The sequence below is a fragment of the Camelus bactrianus genome, chromosome X (assembly GCF_048773025.1).
Source record: "Camelus bactrianus isolate YW-2024 breed Bactrian camel chromosome X, ASM4877302v1, whole genome shotgun sequence".
NCBI lineage: Eukaryota > Metazoa > Chordata > Mammalia > Artiodactyla > Camelidae > Camelus > Camelus bactrianus.
The window spans coordinates 24,273,304-24,296,015 of NC_133575.1; the positions used below are offsets into that span (position 1 = coordinate 24,273,304).

A 22,712-nucleotide genomic window follows, 5' to 3' on the forward strand; every position below is an offset into this window, starting at 1 on the left:
TTTCATCATAAAGCACAGATAAACTCCCAATGATCTGCCAATAGCAACAACAAAGGGCTAGGGGAAAAAAACCTCTTGTACATGCCCCACGTTTTAGAAGGTGAAATGCTGTCAGTGTGGGGAAAGAAAAAAGAATGTCTTTTTGCTCTTGGACAATCAGGAAAGCTGGTTCTGTGCAGGACAACGGTGGCACAGCCTGCAGGGCGCCCATGTAGTCCTCGTTCCCAAGGGGGGAAAGAAGGACAGGGATTTTTTTTTTTTTCCCCTAGGCTGTAACCTTGGTTCGACTACAGCGAATCTTTGGTAAACAAGATTAAAGAGAACAAGGAATATATCGATGAAATAGCTATGAGAACTCAGTGAACAATCAAGTAACAATATTAACGATTTTTCTGATTATGAAAATTTTATGTGTTCACTGGAAAACTTAGAAATTAAAGGAAAATATCAAACCAAGTAAACAAATCACCCATAATCCCATTACTCAAAGATATGCACTGTTAGCACTGTGAATATTTCTTACCCAACACATGTGCATGTCTGTGTGTGTGAGATGTATTTTAAAATATTGCTGGCACAGTTAACCCTCATCTCAGTTTTAGGTCTACCTGATTCCACAGATTCCTTCCATTTTACTACTTTGCATTTATTTAAAAATAAACTAATTCAGCAAAGAGGATAAAAGACGGCTGGCTTAAAAAGAAGTTCACAAACTCACATGTGTGCACACACACATTTACTAACTGGAAATTCTTGCTGATCAAAAATTTGGATGCAAGCTAAATATACAAAAATAATACTATATGTCAATGAGAGAAGTTGCAAATCCGTCTCAGAATGAATATTTGTTTCTGTACAAATATTCTGTATTAAAAAAGGTACTGCTATTCTAAAAAATTGTCACTTGGCTCACCTCACCAAACTGGAATCTATATTCAGATTCTGCCCTTACTCAATTTTGTGCAAGCCTTGATATACACTGAGCTATATTTCTTTTCTAGCATTTCTGTGTATTTATCTTTCATAAATCCAGCTCCAAAAAGACAAGCACACTGTTGCCTACTTCTGTCGTGTTTCCCAGTGATGTAACATATGACCACTCTCTGAAAAAGCAGATCTGACAGAGCTCAGGGACTGACTGACAGACTGAATGAATAAATGAAAAGAATGAAAAAGAGAAAAAATACGCTGGCAAACATGACTAACTGCCATAATCAAATGGCACCCACCAAACCAATTCTAATTGGAGGAAAGGGAAATAATTTAATCGATATCCAATCACTTGGGTCAACATAATTAGATTGATGACCTCTGCAGAGACCAAATATAAAACCTTAAATTGAAATTAGGGGAAAGAAAAACAATGTACTTTACTTCAAAATATTCAATGTAAGAAAGAAAAAGACTGACAATACTAAATGTTGGTGAGGATGTGGAGCAGGTAGAACTCTCACAATGCTGGTGGGAATTTAAAATAATACGACTAGTTTGGAAAACCAGGCTAGCAATTTCTCATGAAATTAAACATATATCTATCTTATGACCCAAATATTCTACCCCTAGATAAAGAAATAAAAACATGGCCACAAAAAGATATGTACATGAATGCCCATAGTAGCTTTAATCCATGTTAGCCAAAAACTAGAAAGAAAACAATAGACTGAATAAACAAATTGTGGTATAGTCATACAATTGGATACTAGTTTGCAATAAAAAGGAACTAACTACTATTATTGCAACAATGTGAACTAATCTGAAAAATATTAACCTGGGTAAAAGTAGCCAGACACAGAGTAAATAAATACTGTTTGATTCCATTTGCATGAAATTCTAGAACAGGTAAACCTCACCTGTACTGACAGAAGGCAAATAGATGGTACCCAGGAATAGGAAGGGGGTGGGTAACTGAGCAAAAAGAACACAAGGGTATTTTTTGGGTGATTGACATGTTTTATGTACCTTGATTGGTGTGGAGGTTACTGGAGTGTATACTTTTATCAAAACTCAAACTGTACACTTAAAATGAGTACATTTTGTTGTATTTGAAGTATGCCTTAATAAAGTCAATTTTAAGAATTAAAAAAAAAACCATCACAGGGACAGTACAATGGGATGTGTGTGTTAGCCTGAGCTATGCTGGAGAGGCGGTTAGTTGTCTCAATCAGGAAAGCACACTCCAGGGGTGGCTGGCTAGCAATTAATCAAAAAGCCTCACTCCAGAGGCCGCCACTGTAAGTGCCCCAGCTATATTTAGCTCTTGTTACACGTACAATCCTATTAATACACTTAGTATCCTAATTTATGTTAGATGAGCTTGTGTTAATGATATTAGTGGTTTACAGAATACAAGGACTGTTGAAAGGGGTTCAGAAGCATTCCCTGCCCTTACATTAATCGGGTGTGAGAAGAATCTAGCAGGCCCTCCGCCTTTAGAAATGGTGCCCCAGGCTGGACTCCAAAATATCCAGCTGTGCTTCATTGGATTCTTGGTTGCTTGATTCCAATCAGATGGTTGACAGGACTCCTACTGCTCTAGCAGTGGTTTTCCAGCTTGAGGTTACATCAGAATCACGGGGAGGGCCAGTTAAAAATACAGATTCCCATGCCCCATGCCCAGATGTTCTCATTATGTAGGTCTGGGGAGAACCTAAGAATCTGCATCTCTTTGAAGTCTTAGGTAGTGCCAATGCTGCTGATCCAGGGACCACACTTTGAGAAGCACTGTGTCAAGGACTGTGGCAGGCGTGGGTAGTGAGGCTCTCCCACCAAACACTCCGAAAGGCAGAGCTGTGACTTCATTGCGTGTTTGGCAAAGGCTTTAAAATTGTTTTATGCTCTGTGGCTAATAAGTGTTCCTATGTGACAGAGCTTGTTCTGAGATTTGCCTTCACTATAAACTGGCAGCCAAGATGCGGATAAGAAGACAGCCTTCACCTATGTCTAGCCATAGGTGGCTACCAACACCTACCCAAGAGAACCTGGATGGGCTCTTTTTACCCAAAGTATGATGTGAGGACCAACAGCATGAGCATCTCTTTGGAGCCTGTTAGGAATGCAGAATTTCAGGTCCCATCCAGATCTATGAGTCAGAATCAACAGTTTAATAAGATCCCCAGGTGATTCATATGTACCTTGAAGTACAATTGAGTCTTTAATTGTACATTTTAATACAGTTTCTTGTTCCATGTTGTTAAAGTTCAAGTATAAACTCTGTATAGAGACCTGTGTTCTTCTGTTTTTCTGTCTTTCTACATTCCATTTTGTGGGCTTTCAGATGATTTAATGACTGTATTTATAGTCAATTAGATCAAAAACTCACCCCTGAGATATATCTGTGGATCTGTTATTTATGATGAACGCCAATAAAAGATATTCAGTAAATTAAAAGAATCTAAAAGCATCCACTCTGCTTTCTGATTTTCCTGGATCTATTCAGAATTTAGAACAAATGGTCTAAATGAGGTCAGAAGCTCCAGCCAATCCTCACAGTTTCTATTAAGAACTGGCAAATTCCAGGAGCTAGGAGAGGCAAGGGTAATCTGATTCTTTCAGGGTGTGGTTCACAGTAGAATACTATCAAAGACCAGCATCTAGAACATTCCTGCTCTAGCAGTGCTCTCAGCTTCCCTAGAGCAGTTCAAACTTTTCTTCCCTTCCAAATCCTTATAACTATGGCATGTTCTGCCTTGTGTTAATCCACGCTGACACCCTTTCAAGCATACTGCACCCCGGCCCCCAACAACACGCCGCAGAGAACAAGCCTTCTGCCAGTTTTCTATGCACCATAGTCCAACCAATTATCAAAGAGTGATTCAGGAACACCAAAAGAAAGTAGCAGGGAAAATGTCTAGTTTTCATCATAAGGCAACAGAAGCTATACAAATTTATATCCAGTAACCATCAGTGCATTGAAATGGAGTTCTGATGCCCTAAAAGTCTCACTCAAGAGAGTTAACCATCTGTGTTGTTTGAGTCTGCATGTGTTGCTAGGAGTCAGCAGCACCACTCCCTCTGGCGTACAGCTGGAAGAGATAAGTCTCCGCCTTGTGAAAATGTGTAGGATGCACACTGAAACCTCAAGATGCGGTACAGCTGCGGACAATGTGACACTGTCCCGGGCTGAGGCTGGAGCTGATCTTGTAGCTCAAGTATGCAGGCGGAATAAAGCTTCAAGTTCCCCATCCCCATCCCCCGTGGGAGGCCGGCCCCCACTTTCCCTGGGAGCTGCCTTTCCAGGACTGTGGCGCAAGCTGTGATGAGCTCACTCGCTCTCACAACCGGAACTCAAGAGGCGTGAGACTATCCAAGAAATGAGTTACACAATGTTTTCATGGCAGCTGGTAGGAAGCACACTTCAGAAGGATAAAAATGCTGAACCGTGCATTCCTCTTCTTGACTTGAATTATTTTACCCAAGGCTGGTTCTATACTAAAAATAGAGAAATTCAGAAACTCAAGGAACAGGCCAAATATTATAGCGTCTATCCTTTTAAGTTGAATCACCAGCTACTGAAGTGATGGTCCATTTGGCTTTTTTTGAGGCACGAAACAATAGGTTTTGTTGCTCTTTTCTTTAGCCTATGAATTGCCTTGACTTTGGTAAATATTCCTGGGGCATGATTTTTACGTTCATCCTGTGGAAGAGAGTGGTGGGAGGTGTCAAATGCACGAGAAAAGAGGAATGACCGATCAAGTTTGAGTCACAAATCTACACATTGTTGGACATGCTCTTGCAAGAAGAGTGAAAAACATCTCAGCGTTTTAAAGTCATGGGAAAATTTGGAAAATACTATACAAATACAACACTATGCCCCTTCATTTCAATTTTACAGGTGGTCTCTGCCTTTTAATCATACTTCAAACATCCTGCTACCTATGACTGAACTGAGGTCTAGAACTTAAAACAAGGAGTATTTTGGTTCAGCTTTCCAATGGCTTGTGGGCACTTTTTGGAAAGGCCCAAAGTTTCAGTATGTTTATCTATTAGGTAGAAAGAATGACAATGACCCCATAAACATAATGAGTGGAAAGAGCTGGCTGGCCAAAGATGATTCCAACAGAAAAATTGGTGTTGTGCTCTGTTTCCTCCTACCAACTCTATTTCCCAGCAGAAATGTAAGTCCAATCACTCAGGTGATCAGGAGTGAAAAATAAAACTGAGAGGAAGTATGATTTTTTTGGTATAGTTCCAACTTCGGTGCTTGGCATACAATGTGAATTAAACTACTATTGCATGCATATTTTAGTAGTTTTCCAAATTTTCCACAGAAGCCAAAACAAGGCAGTCTCCCTCTCCACCCCTTCTATTATATGAAGGCGGTAGATTTTAAAATAAAATACAGCTCTGATTCCTCATCTCACACTTCCTACAGCATTCTAATGGACTTTTCTCACGACAAGTATTATTCTTGCCAGCTCAAACTCACTAGAACAGACAAGAACCATGGACAAGTCTTAATGAGGCTTGAGATAAACTGAGTAATTTAAACCAAGTCTGGCTTGTAAGCATATGAAGCCAAGATGTACAGGCTTCAGAAGTTTTAGACTGCAATGCAGAATTATTGGGACCTCTTCAAGAACACTTCAAGAACAAGGAGGATTTCTGGAACATATCTTTATGGAATTCGCCGAGACAGAAGAGGTACAGATTACACTTGTGTATAATTTTTTAGATATATTTGAGTCCTTTTAAAAAATCTGAACTCATTAAAACCTCACCATCAACACTGAGCTTTACTCAAATGGAGAAAAAAAAAACCTACACAGAGATAAATAAGAATTACACATTCATACTTGTATGAAGTACAGAAAGCTGAGTCTGTGAATTTATAATTACTATCAAGTTATGTTTCCAGATGTGAAATGGCATTTTCCTATTTGCCACTGGTTTCCCTCTAGAATTCTTCTAAAAAATGAAAAGAGGCAATAAAGCATCCAGGGTAGCACCAGTGTGCAAACGCAGAATTGTGAAAGAGAGAAACAAACCAAACCAAAAATAAAAAATAAAAAATAAAAAAACCTGGGAAGTTCAACTGTGAAATAAAAGAGAATACAAAATCCTGACTGTGGGTTGTTCAAGGCCTTTCTGGCTCCCTCCTCTTGCTTGGCCTTCCTCAGCACCATCTCACCACTTCTTAGCAACACTGTTCTCCTGGAAGAGCTGAAATTCAAATTAGCTTTGCTCCTTGTTCGCTGCTCTGGTAAAAGGTTTGTTGAGAAAGCAGCTTCTGTAACAAATGGCCAATGTAAATTTTGGGGGGTTTTTTGGAGGTGGGGGGGGCTGTGTATCTTAAATATCACTTCTGCGGCCTGAATTCTCCCTTAGATAATGGAGAACTTATTCATGTGGACACTGTTGCATCATGTTTCTTTTTACTTGAGCTTCAAATCAGAAAGGATTTGGACCTTAATTCTCAAAATCTTGCCCACCAATTAATATATATAAAATAATGATTTTAAAAGACTATTTAAGCAAACCTGGTTTATAGTTTTAAAGACATGGGCCAAATAAAAACAAACATATAGATACAGAGAACACAGTCGTGGTCACCAGAGGGGAAGTGGGGAAAGGTGAATTGGATAAAGAAGATCAACTGTATGGGGATGGATGGAAATGAAAGTTTTGGTGGTGAGCACACTGTAGGGTATATGCAAGTAGAAATATAATGCTGTACATACAAAACATACAATATTATAAATCAATGTTACTCAAAAAAATAAAGAAATAAAGACATCCATCTAGCCATAATCCTTCCATCTATCCTTTCAATGCTTACTGACAGTGTGTGCGTAGGGCAACACCAACCAGGAAGGCCTCTCTGAGAAAGTGACATTTAAGCAAAGATCTGAGGGGTAATGGGAGTTAGCCAGGTGAGGAACAGGAAGAGCACAGCAAGATGAAAGGTCAGCACGTTCAAAAAAGGCCCTGAAGCAGAGAAGACTGTGGGCCATTAAGAATCCTAAGAGGGTCCATATATCTAAAGTTTCAGAGCAAAGAGGAAGAATGGCCCCAGACAAGGCCCACCAGGTAGGCAGAGGGAAGCCCACTGTAGGGCCCTGAATGTCACGTTAAGGATTTATGTCTTGGGACTTCCAGTTAAACATGGCACATGGAACAGAGTCCTTATTTCTGAAACTACCAGGATGATAGAAAAAGAATTAAAAGTGACATCTACCTAAAAGAAAAGAGACAAAATTGGAGAGGAGATGACAATAGATTAGATGACAATACCTTGGAAGCTTGGAAGATGACCTGCCGGTAGCCGATTTAGGAGAGAAATCCCAAGTCTAAATTAATGGGAGGGGCAGAAGGGGCGGTTGGGGGTAGGGTGGGGGCACCAACAAGAGGCACACCTATTTATGCAGCCAAGAGGTCTCAGAAATTAGAGGCCTCGGGTTCTTCTGAGGGCTGTAACGTGGTGGCTGAGAATGCAGGGAGTGGCTAGAAGTCTTCAGAGCCCTCAGTATCTTGTCCCCTACCCCACGCAGCCAAGCATCCTACCCTAGCCACCTGCCGCTTCACCCTGATGAAAAGCTGGAGGTTTAATCTCAGGAGAAGCCACACCCGACATGGGGGCACCAGGAGTAACTAATCTTGGGAGTGACGTAAGGCACTGAAATCTGAGGGATCACGTGCGTGCCATGTCAGCCCCCTTAAAAGATGTGAATCCTTAACTTCGTTCCCTACCTCCTGAATTCCATATTCTGCCTTTTCTTGTTCAGTCAACTCATTGAAAAAGCTCTTCTACCTAAGCACTTCCTTATTTGCCATCCTTATCAGCAGAAGGAACTTCAATCAGCCAGGTCTCTAAACTGATCCTCAATCTCTCACCAGCGTTCCCTGTCATCTTACCTTCTTCCTGCTCCAGCTGTAAGCACACCAGATCAAGCCAAGGCTCTTTTCCTGCTAGCCTCCTCCTTGACCAGAGACTACAGTCACACAGTCCAATCTCATTTCTGGGATGAACAATATTATCGCCTTTCTCTGACTCAGAACCTTCGGTCACTTCCTCAGTCCTAACATGGGCAACTCAACTAACTGACAGAACTACCAGAACTATACAAACTTATAAAGTTATCCCAGTCTCCAGCTCTCTTTTAAACTTCATTAACTAACCAATCTTTCCACTCTCGCTTCATAAATGAACACACATCCCAGATTCTCTAGGACAGAGACAGTTTAATTAAATTTTACTCTTTCTAATAAAGATGAGACATTTAAAAATTACCAAATGTTACTTAATTTTTATACCTTTGTACAGTTTTTCATATATCCAAATTCACAAACGTTTTAAAAAATTCTGTGCCTTATTTGTGGGGGGCTGGAAAAACGTACTTTTTTGGTAATGTGGTTGATACTACTTATTTCAAATCTACCATCCTTTCTCCCGGCTGGGGAATTTGTGGCAAATTTACTTTAATGATAAAAATAAACAGCAATAAATTTCCTCATTTCCTTTAATGTTAGCCTCATTACTGTTTGTTTCCAGTTTTAGAACGCCTCAACCAGATTTCCCTAAACTCTAACATTCCCACCCTGGCCTCACCTCAGCTCGCTTATTTCTCCACTCTTATCTTCTAAGATTTCAACATATGGTCATTCTCTGAAAAGTCTCTTTCAATTATTTCTCCAGTAACCACAGAACAGAAGTCACAAACTAGCTGAATTTAGTCTGCAGACCTGTTTTTTGTTTTTGTTTGGTTGGTTGGTTTTGGCTCACGTAATGGTGTTTAAAATTGTTAAATGATTTGCCAATAGTTAAAAATCTGGAGCTTTCCCGTGTCTGGCTGCTCTGGAACAACTTAGAGACGCACATTCTTGCATGACAATAGGGAAAGCTGAGGCCCATTCAGCCCTAACAGAAGCTTTTCAGGTTGCCCCAGTTCCCACCCAGCCACCTTCAGTCATTTAAATTACTAGTTCAGGCCCAGGAGGCATTTCTTCGTAAGTCCTGCCTCAGTCAGACCACTCCTTATTCTTCCAAGAAATCGACTTCCACCCTCTTTCATGTCTACGGCAAACCTTTTGCTGTCGAGTTCTCCAATAACTAGCTGTTACCTGGCTTTCACTCAAGATTACTCTGTGGAAACATTTCTTACTGGGTTTTCCAAAAATTTTCAGCTATTAATTCTTTGGACTCCACCTTTTATTAATGCATTCAAACTAAATGACTGTGCCACCAAAAATATTGCCTCAATACACTTACTTTTCCAGTACAAGAATGGATGGGAAGACAGAACCAAAACCGCTCATTAGGATACCTACTGTATTTCAGGAAGTGACAATGACTTACACATTTTAAAATCATCAATTACCATTTATATAAGCACCCACTGTGTGCCTGTCTACTAAGCTCGGGGGTTAACGATTCTTGGTTCTAAAATACTGGGGAAAACAAAAAGATAAATTACTCACTTACATTTAAAATCACTATGTATTTCCTGGGTGTGTGTGATGTGCCAAGCAATATACACATAGGAAACTCTGGTTATGTGAGCATGCTTCTGTACAGACAGAAACATAACACTGCAAAGAGACAGCCATGTATTTTCATATATCAGCCACAAAAAGTAGTTTCCAACACGACATAAACTATTCCAACGAATATTTTTAAGGTTAATGGAACTGAAAAATTTGCGTATGAGCTATGTTATTTATGAAACAGCGATTAATTTCTAAGTTAGCCCACAAACCCTTGTTTAAGATTAGTTTCAATACTCAATATACTATACAAACAAAAACAAAATCTATAGCAATACTGATAAAAGTGAATGCTCTAAAGAGAAGTAGCTTTATCTTTCATTCTTGTACTTGAGGAAGAAAAGATGAGAAGAGGGAAAGGAGACTTCTGGAAAGATTGTGTCCTGTTTAGTATCACTGTCACCTGAGGGCAATAACTGTTGATGCTCAATAAATGGTATGAATTGAATGAGATTTGGAAAGGAACCTCCCTATTTTTATCAGGTTTAAGCTGTTGGTGACACTGATTCTGAGACAGGATGGAAGGGGGCAGGGCACAGCCACTCAAGGAATGACAGCAATTTAACACCAAAATGGTGGATATTCAACCCCCAGTTGGCCTTGAGGATTAAGTTGGTAGGAGGTTTGACTTGAGCTTCATTATCTGCTCACTGTAACAGTGTGATAAATAACAAGCCTGCAGGCGCCATGACAGCCCCACGGCCAATCGCAAAAGGCCAAAGAATGGGCGGTGGCCCAACGCCTGGGAGTCCCAGCCCGTTCCCCAGGGCAGTTGGAATTGTCCCACCTGTAGAAGTGGGAAGCTACCGAGCCCAGAAAAACTGACAACACCATGCCTGGTGGCCCTTTTTCCCCTGCTCCCTCGTATTTGGAGACTCTGTCTATGGAGTGTGTACCTACTTTTACTTTAACCTGAGCACCCAATTCCCACACCTCTTTCCTTGCCTTTCTCTTGCCTTACACTGTATGCAGTGTGTATCTCTCTAAATAAATCTACCTTTACTCAACTGTGGCTCGCACTTAAATTCTTGCCTGCGCAAAGCCAAGGATCCACACTTGGTGGGGCATGTCCCAGGGGCTCAACCGCCCCCGAGACCTGAGACACGGCCCTCCTCACACCTCACATCCGTTTTCCTGCATGAATTCCACATCTGACTTTTCTTCAGATAATATCACTTCCCACTGTTCGGGGTGAACCACTGGAGTAATCCTCTTGCTTACTCCTTATGGCCTGAGCTTGGGCTTCTTTTTTGAAACACACGTTACAAAGATATCAAGACTCTCCCAAGACACAAAGGAGTTGGAATAAATGGAGAAAGAACAAAGGTGGTCTGGAAAGAATGTCTGTAATCTAAAAAGATGATGCAGCCATATTTAATTGTGGCAGATTCTGTAGGTTGGTTCGCTCAACACTCATTTTCAAGGTCTTTCTGCCTGGTCTTTAACTACTACAAAGTTCAGAGGATCTCAGTTTCTCTAATCCAGCCAGGGGCAGCCATGTAGACGTGGTTCTGGTCAAGGCTTGAGAAGATATCTGCAGGGAAGGGTTTCCTTTTCCAAACTCAAAGACCAAGAGCCTCAGAGGGAGAAGGTCCTTTCCCCTCTTCCTGCCTCAGCGGCAGCAGTCAACAAGGACCCATGAAGTCAAAGGTCACTCACTAAAGATAATATACCAGAACAGACAGAGGTCCAGATCTCTGATGGCATCACTGAACTCTTCCTTAGCCCTCTACTGTCCCCAGACTTCTTGTTATACAGAAAACATCAACCCCTATGTGGTTAAGATAAAGCTGCTCAGATGTTTTGTTACTTGCAGCAAATGTATTTCTAACTGACAACATTAATCGGACTACCAGCAACACAATAAAGAATACTAAAGAGAGACCACCGTCCTTCCCTTGCAATGCTCCTTGGTGTGAAGAACTAAGCTGGAAAGAGATCCTGGATCACAGAATTCCCCATTCTGGCTCCCAGCTGGTGCCACTGATACAGGACAGCTTGACAGGTAATTTAATGTTTAAAACAATGCTAAAATTGAGAGTTTATATGGCTAAGACACTCTTCTAGACATAAATAGATCTGCAGAGCATCTAACTAGACATTTGTTTTGAATGGGACTATCACAAGTCTGATTCTGCCCAGATATGAGGATTAGAATTCCTAAACATCAGTTATTCCTCTGGAAATGAATGTCTACGTATATGTGAACACTTACAAGTAACTAATTTTTCATTAACTCTCTAGACATGTTCATATCTTTCCTTGTTTATCGCTCTTCTCTTGTTATTTTAAAAATGTTAAGCTTTGGTAACTTTTAACTATTCAAAGGTCTTAAAACTCAGATGAATATTTGGTAGTTTCTCTTTTATCTGATAGTATAAGTTTTAGGTTCTGACTGAAAATGACTTGCATCCTCTGTCTGTCTCTCTCTCATTTCTCTGGGCCACATTCCCTCCCCACCCCTCAATACCACTGTGAATAAAATAGATGCCAAAATGAACAGCAGTGGAAATCTGGCCTTAATCAGTATGGAAAAAAAACGAATTAACCTTTTGCAAAACACTTTTTTGGTAACGTTTCCTGCCTTAAGTTGCTACTCACTGTTTAATCTTACTAGGGAAAATAAATTGTTTGGGTTTTTATTATTGTCATTGTTACCTGAGAGGTGGAAGAAGATAATCTGTTAAATCCTTAGGCATGAATAATTGGTCCAAGACAGTACACAGACATTTAAGTGGCTAGGAACACAGTAAAATTTGCTTGTTCCTGTGTTTTGTACACTCTAGTTGGGGAGGGAAATAGGAACTATGACTAGAACTGCCCAAGCATCCAGAAGCCTCGTTATACTACGATGTTTATAAAAAGGAAGCATGTGGCAGAGAATAATGTTTTGTTTTCAGTTTTATGTGTTACTTATGTGTTACTTTTTCTGGAGACTAGATGCTAGTGATAGGATCCTGATAAAGATGCTAATATGTAAATCATTCTTTAAAAAAAAAGACCAATCACGTAGCTGCAGCTGTTATAAAATTAATCAATGGCAGAAGCTTTTCATTAGATAATGGACTGCCTTGTCCCCTGACACAGACTGAGTTGCTTTTAATAAGAAAGGATGCCTTAGGGATAGATCCACATTCAACCGTCTACGTGTCTAGACAATACATTTGAATCGAAAAATGAAATTTTCACGTTAGTGGGAGAAGACTGTTCTTTATCTCCTCAAAACTGATGCATTTGGAAGCTTCTTGATACAAAGCATGTCCTCTCTCACCTGACCTGTCTGAGGGTTCAGTCCAAGAATTAGGCAGACTCTGAGTCCCTCTGTACATCTAATAGATGGCTCTGAAGTCACACAAGTAAGAGCCCCCCTTTCCCCTTTCAGTAGTAATGTCCAGGCTCCTCCCATCCCTTTTTTATTGACTCCTACTGCACAGCAGGCAGGAACCATTCCCCCTTCTCTACCTCTTTGTTTCTCCTCTTATCTCAGCTTAAATTGTATCTGACCCAGCCTTTATTCTCCTTTGACTCCTGGACAAAAGTACCTGGGAACAAGTTTAAAGCAGCCTTTAAAAAAACGTAGGTGCCTCTTACTTCAGCCCTTTTTGTACTCAAGTATCCCTGGTAGAGTCTAGGAGAAACAGAGAAGTGGCGGCCGACAAGAGGAGAAGCGCGGACATTCACAGAGTGCCTAGAGGCAGATGCTGATGCAGCTGATGCCAGCCGGTCCTCATAATGCCCTGAGCTCCATGCTACCAACCACATTAAAGATCAGTAAAACGGGGCTAAGAGATGTTTAGTAACTTCCCTGAGGTTGCATCTCAGAGCCTGGATTTAAAGCCAAATCTTTCTGACACCCAAAGTGCTGGATGGCCTTCCTCACGCCTTTGTTACAGGAGACACGGGTCCTTGCTTGCCCGGTGTGTTTTAATTCTAATCAGCATGAGGGTGACGGGCAGTACTCTCAGAAGGACCAGGATGCAGGACAGGGAACAGAGCGTGGGGCAGGGATGCCGAGAGATCACAGAACCCTTCATACAAAGGAAAATAAGGACCAGAAAGAGGGAAGCTGAGAGGTCAACGGGGTGGTAGAGTGACCAGGAAGGCGACTAGACCAACTTATGATTAAACGTCCAGTTCTTCTTGTCCAGAGAAGCGTCAAGAGTGGAGAAATAAACCCCAGCAATGTGAGTTTCTACCCCAAAAGCATTCTGTTCCCATAGAAACAAGAGCTGCATTCTATTCACACTGTGCAGTGCATCAGGCACTCGGAGGGTTAAAGTAGATTCTGTGACTTGAGGACCTAACTACCATTTATACCATTTTATTCCAAGTTGTAAGCAACTAACTTACAAATAAACTTTTGGAACACAGCTGGAGGGTAAGTTCAGAAAAGACTAAATCTTGTCTCAAGGCAGGAATGTGGTTCTTGCCTGACTGCTGAGGGATTTAACGGTTACTGGGCAACCAGGAATTAAATTCTTCAGGTAGCTTTAATTTATCTATACCTACTCCTTATGAGTATTCTTTGGGGAATTTTTAAAAAAATAATTTTTATCAAATAAAAAAATGATATAGCATCTTAGAACTAGAACTCTCTCATCTTAACTCTTCATTTTCCAAATGAGAAAGCTAAGGACCAGGAAGTTTTTTGTAACTTGTCCTGGGTTCCCTAGTCAGTTAGAAGGACAAGGACCGGAAGCTAAATCTTTCTCTTTTTTTCCTCTCTTCCCTGGATAGAAGGGGTGCTTCAGATAGATGAATAGAGTAGCTGAGGAACTCTCTTAAACAGGCACATGAACCAGAAGCATCATTTTCCTGTTATGTTGCCCCATCTTCTTTTATTGACTATTTTATTTGATTGTAGTAAGAACACTTACCCCCTCATCGCAGCATCCTTTCTCTGACGGAGCCAGGGAACGAAATACAAAGGCTCATTCTAAGCGGGACTTTGAAACTACTCTTTCGGCTTAAGGGCTCCCATTTGCTCTCCATTTGAACAGAGAGCATGAATTTCTTTAACCCAGACCAGTATCTGACACATTCACATTAAATCTGAAAAAAAAACCCCAAAATTTCCCAGAAGCCAGCAAGGACTAATCTTCCCCCTGTGAGAGTAGTTTCGAGACCTTGTGATCTGAAGTTTTCAAGATTCAGCTCCTTCTAAACCATCCTGACACACAAAGTCACGATTGTTCGGAAGTGGAGTGTGTTCCAACAGGAAGTCAGGAAGTGAGGATGTGCACACTTCTTTTCAAGAGCATCAGTGATCCAAATCCTGAATGAAGCAGCCAGGTCCCAGGCACGCCCCTCAGTGTGTCAGCAGATAAAACAATTCATCTTCTCTGTACTTCTGATGATAATCTTCATTTCTCCATTTAGTAAAGATTTGTGTTCAGTTTAGAAGTTTTAAGAGTTAGCATTTATAAAGTTCTGAATAGCTGTCTAGTTTGACTTAAAGGCCACTAGGTGCTGACTTTAAACTTCTTATATTTCTTTCTGGGTTTTTGTCTCAGAAAAAATACTAACATAACTCTCCATATAATACATTTTCATTCATAATCTGGCAGGCTGTTTTCTACAGGAAAAAAAAGCTTTAGTTTAATTAGAGAAAAGGTGATGCATCCAAGAACAGAACATTGTGTCTGTTATGATAACAATGTGTAAGAAAGGACATATCTATACGTACGCACATTTGTATATGCATAAAACATCTACAGAAGGAAACAGAGAACTAGGTTATTAACTGCCTCTGGAGAGTGACACTGGGGGACGGATACCAGGGCTGAAGGGAGACTTGGTTTTCATACTACCCTCTTGTAGCGTTTCATTTAAAAAAAATCATGTGTACATGTCACTGTAAAACAAAATGACTGAGTATTAAATCTTTCTTTTCCATACTTCTCTCTGTGTGATTTCTTCCAAATTCTTCGTTTCATCTGCTTTTTTCTGCAGGAATACTACCGTATAATGGAAAAACTAATGGACAGAGGAAAAAACTAGGTGGGTTCTAGCTGACTTTGCAGTAAAAGGACAGTAACGATGACTACCATTTCTCGGTGCTTACTGTGTGTTAGCAATAAAGACATCCATTCTCAAAGAATACCTCCAACTTTGATACTGTTACTTCAGTTCCATCTTACAGACAAGCAAACCAAACACCTAAGGACTGAAACTCAAATCTATTACACACTGAAGCCACTCAATCATGAAGCAGTCTGTCAGGGTGCTCGGGCAAGCCACGTCAACTTCCCTAAGCTGCAGCGTATTCACTGCTAAACGGAACAATAATAGTACCTGTTCTGAGGGCTGCTGTGAAGACTGCGTGGATCTTAAAAGCTCCGAGGACAGACAGATCCAGGATATACACTTCCTCAGTAAAAGTTAGGAACCTCACCCTGCCCCCAGGATTTCCTGTGTAAAGTGCGGTAAAAACGCAAGGAATCTTTTTATCACATTGATGATTCTGAAATATTTCTTTAGTTCCTCTTTCCAGAAGCCTTCAAGGTATTTCTTCTTCAAAATGCCACTGTCACTTCCCAGGAAAAAAAAAAGTTTAGCTCGGGGACTAAATCACTGAGTTTGGAGTTTAAAGTACATTTACGTCCCAGCTATGCTATGTGAACAAACTGCCTGTATTCTCTGAGCCTCATTTGTACATTGGAGACAGTAATATACATCACAGGGCTTTGGAGAAGACTAATGAGAAATACATGCTTATGGTATGAAAGTTCATATACTTATAGGAGCCACCCCAAGTAAATTTTTATAAAAAGATGAGCTTATATAAATAAATCCATAAGTACAAAAATCAATAAAATTATGATCTACTTGCTACTGGCCCAATCAATTTGCAATATCCTCTTTGTGCAGTGGTATCACCATTCTCTGTGTCATCGAGGCTGAAAATCTAGAAAGCATCTTATAACCCCCGTCTTTTCTTTAAAACCTATCCAGTCTGTCACTACTTTCAGGCAATTGTACCTTGGGAAGAAAACTTCTCAAGTCATGCCCCATGTCTTTTCCCCATTGCTATCCTAAGTCCCTCATCACCTCAACTGCCACAAAGCAAAACAAAGTAAAATAACTAATCTCTCCTGTCTGTCAGTATCCTTCAACCAACCCATCAAATTCTCATTCCTAAAAACAGAACAGACTCCCTCATGTCTCTCTTCTAAAGACTCAACATTTTCCCAATGTCAATCAAATGAAACTTACATTTCTCTGTGTGTGTGTGTGTGTTAGCTTGAACTTAAACCCTCAGTCATTTCAACCTGAGACATTTAAATTTGCCTTCAAAAACAAAATGGGTATATGGTGGCATTAATAAACTAACACATCAGCAACAAAAGAAAACATGGTTGTCATTTGGATTCCAAAGACAGAAGGGACTTAGAATAACTTGAGCACTCCCCCATTGGCCACAAGTAGAGCTGGTACTGTGCCCGTCACCCTCAGACGCAAGGACTTCTATCACATCACAGAGTCCATTGCTTGTGAGATGGACAGGGATCGTGACTTATGTTTCTTTGTATCCTGTTACTCAGAGCAGAGCCTGGAATATTCTAAGTATTCCATATGTATGGGGAAAAAAAATCAATGCCTCACAAGGCACTGTAAAAGTAAATGGTCCATAACTATGGTAGGATGAGTTTCCATCACTCAAGAGGCAGGAAGCAACCTTCCTCCTCTACCCAGTGGCCACTCCTTTATCAAGAGAACCACCATAATTTAGGGCTCTGCATATGTAAGGAAATGTGAAGAAACTGGAGTTGGCATAGAGAATAAGAATATCTAACATAATGGGTGGATAATAGGTCCACTGAGGATGGATAAAGGGATTAGGCTCATGTAGCTTGGAGGAAAGCTAAAGCGTAATTCAAAAACTGTACTGTTGTTATCAGGAGTCTCTCATGACCAAGAGTCCCTCAACACCATGAAAAAAAAAAGCTTCTATTATGTCAGACAAGTTTGGAAGAGTTTTGTTTGGTGAACTTGGTTTTGCTTTTACATTACTCACTAAAGAGGATGAAAGCTCAGTAAACATTTAAAAGAAAATGTTCATGATCACTAGTAATCAAAGATATGCAAATACTGACAAGGAGATGGTTTTATTTTACAACTGCAAGAGTAAAAATAATGCTCCACGCTGGCAAGGGCAATAGTTAGATGGGCAATTTCACATATTAAGAGTGTAAATGGACACAACCTTTTGAGAGAATTTCAGATAATATGTATACACTAAGAAATTTAAAACCACTACTATCCTTTGAATCAGTGACTGCACTTGGGTGAATCAAATATGGAAAGGCTTTATGCTCAAAGATGTTCCTCACAGTTTTGCTTAGAGTGATGGAAAAAATTGGAAACAACTGTGGAAAATATTATTAGCTCCATACTCTTTCATTGCACCTTGGCTAGAAAATGTAACTGAAGCAAGAGGATACAAGCCTTAGTTGACAGTGTGAAAATTAACCTTGAACAGAATATGATCACTATAAACACAAATGTTTTGAGAAGGTAGAGTGTTCGTTCTGGTAGCCAATCTCTTTCTGATAGGTAAAGGTAAGTGAATTTTCAAATATCAGTTAACTTTTTAATTAAACAATTAAAACTTACAAAAAACTCATCATACAGTTGAGTTTCTATCTAAATTTGTTTGCTAAGAAGGCAAAAAATTTTCTGTAATATTGAAAGTTTCCAAGGATAGCTGACTTGTCCCCTTGAGGCCATAAATATATTGCAAAAGAAATGCTATGCATTAAAAAACTGGTGCTGAAAAGTGTTCGCTTAAATTTATCAACTATATTTATCATAGGATAAACTTTACTTATCAAGCTTCTGATTACTGACTGCGTATTTCTGACCACACTGACTTTATTCTAAGTATTCAAGTAGCTTGTTGGACAGAAGGTATCCTAACACTTTGACTTGGCTTTCTTCTCAGAAGCCTGAATATAATAAGTCTCTAGACTCTTAAAGATTAATTTCCATAAATTCCACATGAATTTGAGTTTCCTTTGTCACAAATTAATTTTTGAAAAATAGGAATTTATTTTTAAAAAGTGGTATTCCAAAAAAATGCAGCTTGGAAAAAACATTCCCCGAAGAATTGTTAAGAATGAGAGAAAACTTGTGACATTTAGTGAATAAAGGAGGATACAAAGTTATAAACATAATGTTATCTCAAACAACTATATAAAAATGCATAGAGGAAAAGACTAGAAACAACCCTCTAAAAGTCAAATGGTGGTTATGTCCAGGTGCTGAGATTTAAGGTGATTTTTGTTTTCTTTTACACTTAACTTCATCTTCCAAAATTTCTGGAATGTATATATATCTTTCACTGTTCAGAAAAATAAGATTACTATAAAAATGTTTATACCTTTAATAAGCCTATTTTCCATAATATTTTTAGCCTGCTGTCCTAAAGTTTAGGATTCACAATGTTTGGCACATTCTTAAAAGTTTACTGAGTCAAGGAACCAATGAATAATTGTGGCTATCAGCACATCAAATAGTGTTCAGTGTTTCTTTTCCCTGTTATTTAAATTCCAAATCCACAGTGACACTTTCTTTCAAGGGTCTTATCTCCTTGATTATCAATTTGTTATTCCTTTTAGGACAAAATTAATTCCAGGATAGCAGTTCACCTGGTTTGGCTAAGATATCAAATTGCCAATAAAATTTACAACTTACTACTTGATATTTCCAAATTTTATTACTATGAGGCTTTATCGTCTACTTTTTGCAAAGAACTCCATCTCTCCATAGAGTTCCCTCTTGCCATTTTAATAATGTGCCTTAGGAAAACATCATCTATATTTTTCTGTCTTCTTGAGTGGTATTTGTCCTCTTCCCCACTCTCCCTTGCTCTACTGTGTGCTATTCAATGAACATTTATTTATTCAGAGGCTACCATGCACTGGGAGCAGGTGACAAAGATGTGGAAGACAGCTCCGGCTTTAAAGAAATTCATTAGTTGGTCTTGAGAGACTTGAGCATAAACAACTATAAATAATGCAAGTACTATAATCAAATGCATGAGAGCTTATTCTTAGTTTGGACTTCTGTGCGGGTAACTTTTTTTTTTATTGCTACCCCCTCTTTCCTTGTTTTTCGTCAGTGTTCTTTGAATCTTGTGTGCCTTTTTAGTGCCTCATCTAAGTTATCTCAGACTGAGAAAATCCTATCGGAAGCTGTAAGGCTTTGTGTTTCCCGTTCCTGCGTATTGGCACAGATGGTTGACTGCATCACCATCCATGGGGTCTCCTGTACCTCAGCCATTTGCTTGCTGGTTCTCAGACCCATTCTCTGACCTTTCCCCTGCTCTGCTCTCTGTTACAGAGAACGGCATTTTCCTGCTCCTTTCAACTGGCTTCTGAGTAAGTAAAGCCAATGGGAATCACTGGCAGAAGACCAGCGGGAAAGGTCAGGCTATTTCTCCCTTTCTCTCTCTGTCTTCAGCAAAAGCTCTGGTAGTAGCTGTGTCTCCTTCCTGGCTCTGGCTCCCTCTCAACAGCCCCTCCCACAGTGGTCCCAACTGGCCACTGATTCTAGCTCCAGCTGATGGCTCTGGCTTCTGGGGCCACCTCTTGGCACTGTCCCTCCAGCCCTGGGTACAGCAGAGGCTCCTTGCTGTCTGTTTGGCTTCTTAGCTCTTCCACCAATGGGTAACTAACCTCCTGCATAAATTCCCTCTGTTTGAAATAACTAGAGTGGTTTCCATTTTCTGACTGGACCGTGACTGATACATTACCCAAGTCAAAAATCTCACCATCAAAACCTTTAACATGTCATGTAAGCTTTTTAGGGTCTCATCCATCCTTATGCAGCCTTTACCTTGTCCCGTCCCTACCATAATAGCACCCTATCATTTCTAAGGTGTTTACTCTGTTTTGGGCATTTTTTTCGCAGGCCACAATATTTTACAAGCTTTCTCCTTTCTTTTTACTTATGAATTACTGGGCATGTTTCTTTCCTTTGTATACGGAGGGACATGGTATATGACAATAACACCAATAATAAGTAGACTGTCACCATCATCATCAACAGCAATTATAATTCCTTGCACAGTTACTATGTCACTTTGTCATTTTACATATATTATCACTAACCCCCCAACATTCCCCAAAGTAAGTACCATCGTAACTGCTTATTAAATCACACAATTGGGGTTCAAAATTGTTAGTGCCTTTGTCTTTGGCCACAGAGAACAGGTGGTGGAGCCAGAATTTCAAAAGCACACACTTCATAAGCCTCAAAGTCACATGACCTCTCGTTAACTCACAAAGTGATGTTAAGTCAGAGCAGAATCACTCAGTTCCCCACTGAATTCATCACATAATGTAAAGATTATACATACCACATTTTATGCTCTGGATAAAAACAAACTCTTGTTTGGAAACTTATCATATTCTGTACATTACATTCAAGGGGTGGAGGAGGCATTAAACTAGGCAGCAAGGACCCTGCCACTTAAAACCTAGCCCTTTCCTGTATTGGATGATTCTATTATTTTGGCCTTTGAAATTATCGCTAAGGAGGCCTATGAAATGGGAAAGACGATAGATCCCTCCTTTGCCTGAACTTGACTTAACTGGCAAAATATAAAATCCCATAAATAACATTTTTTTAGTGTTCTTGTTTGGTGTCAATTAATTACCCAAGGTCACTTGATTTTACATTTATATTTTTAAAAATTAAGTGCTCTAGAACAAAGCTACTCAAAGTAGTCTTTCACAACCATAGAAACTGGGAGTGTGATAAACAACTTTTATAGCACCTTGACATCGCCATGACATCCAAATGCACAATCAATGGATTCATCTGACAGAATAAGGTACAGACTAGGTCAAGTGTGGCTGAACTAGTGCGGTGCCTTATGTGCAATGTGACTGTTTACTAGTCAGTTTCAATGAAGCCTCCTAAGTCTGTGACGTACAGTGTATTTAAAAAAGACTGCGCTTCACGAGTTTGAGAAGCACTACCTTAAAACTGACAGCCCCTTTATAGAACTAGAAAGCAAAATATAAAATAAGTACTTTCCCACCAAAATTAATGCTTGATAAAAAAATACATACGTCAACATATAAATATATTTGCACACATGCGTGCACGCACACACACACAAGGTCGTCTATAACACGTCCCAGTTACATAAGTGCCAGTTTATGAGAGGGCACAAGGACTTCCCTAGAGTTATGCAAGGGATCAAGACTTTGTGGAACGCCAAATTCTGAAACATTCTCACAGAATATCATCGATTCATAAATAAGCTAATGACTCATCCACTATGTCGTAAAAGAGTCTTTCAGAATATTTTTAGGTCACTTTATGACTACCGTGGAGAGTATGGACTTTAAAAACTCACTATCTATTTTATGTGAGTGTTCTGACTGTTCTGAATCTCTTTCCAGCAAAACTGCAGCTCCCGAGAGACGTACAGAGGTAATCAGACTTATGCGCTTAAAAAAGAAATATTGGAAATGTCTGAATAAGAGCAGACACGTTTTTAGATGCCTTTCCTTCGTGTGCAAAAATCGTCTTCTGCAGACCCAGCTACATAAAACTGTACACATCTAGCACTTTTCTCACAGCTGCAGGTGTAACCTTAATGCCCCTCTTATTTAGATCAAGGGAAGTACAATTTGTCAGCTCTTTTAAACTGTAAACCAGTCTAGGTCTGAAAGAGAAGCCTTTGGAGTTTCCTTCCGAAATAGGCTTTGGAAGATGCAATTCAGAAATATTTATGTATGTTCTTCAATTAGAAGCTTTAAATCAAGTCGCTTGAACAAGAAAAATATTTAAAAGAATATCCCATTAAAATGCCATAAATTTTGATTTGAAGATTACATTTGTTTTACAAATGGGGACAATCAATTGATCCTAACTGAAGTTAAAGGAGCAGATTATTTTTCTTTTCTCTTTTATAAGCAGGACAGAAGTAAAGGAAGAACATTTATAACAGCCTTAATGTCTTACGTCTTCTATTTTGCAAATCTGAGTAAATCTCCTGTGCTAACTTTGTCAGCGAGGGAATAAAGAACGTCATTTGAGATTCCATAGCTTAATTATGCTGATAAAGCAGTTTTATAAATCAAGCTACGAGTAATGGATATTCCTTTGAGAACAGCAAACTAGAAGCCATAAAATGTGTGCTCTGGACTTGGTTCCTTATCTTCTAGCCGTATGTCAGTAGGAATAAGTCAAAGCAAGTCTTGCACCCCAGCCTG

General features: G+C 39.7%; 1 protein-coding gene across 14 annotated transcripts in view; it reads right to left on the minus strand.

Moving 5' to 3' along the window:
- Positions 1-22,712, minus strand: part of DMD (dystrophin) — a 1,840,970-nt gene that overhangs the window by 104,181 nt on the left and 1,714,077 nt on the right. The gene's annotated exons all lie outside the window — the stretch shown is intronic.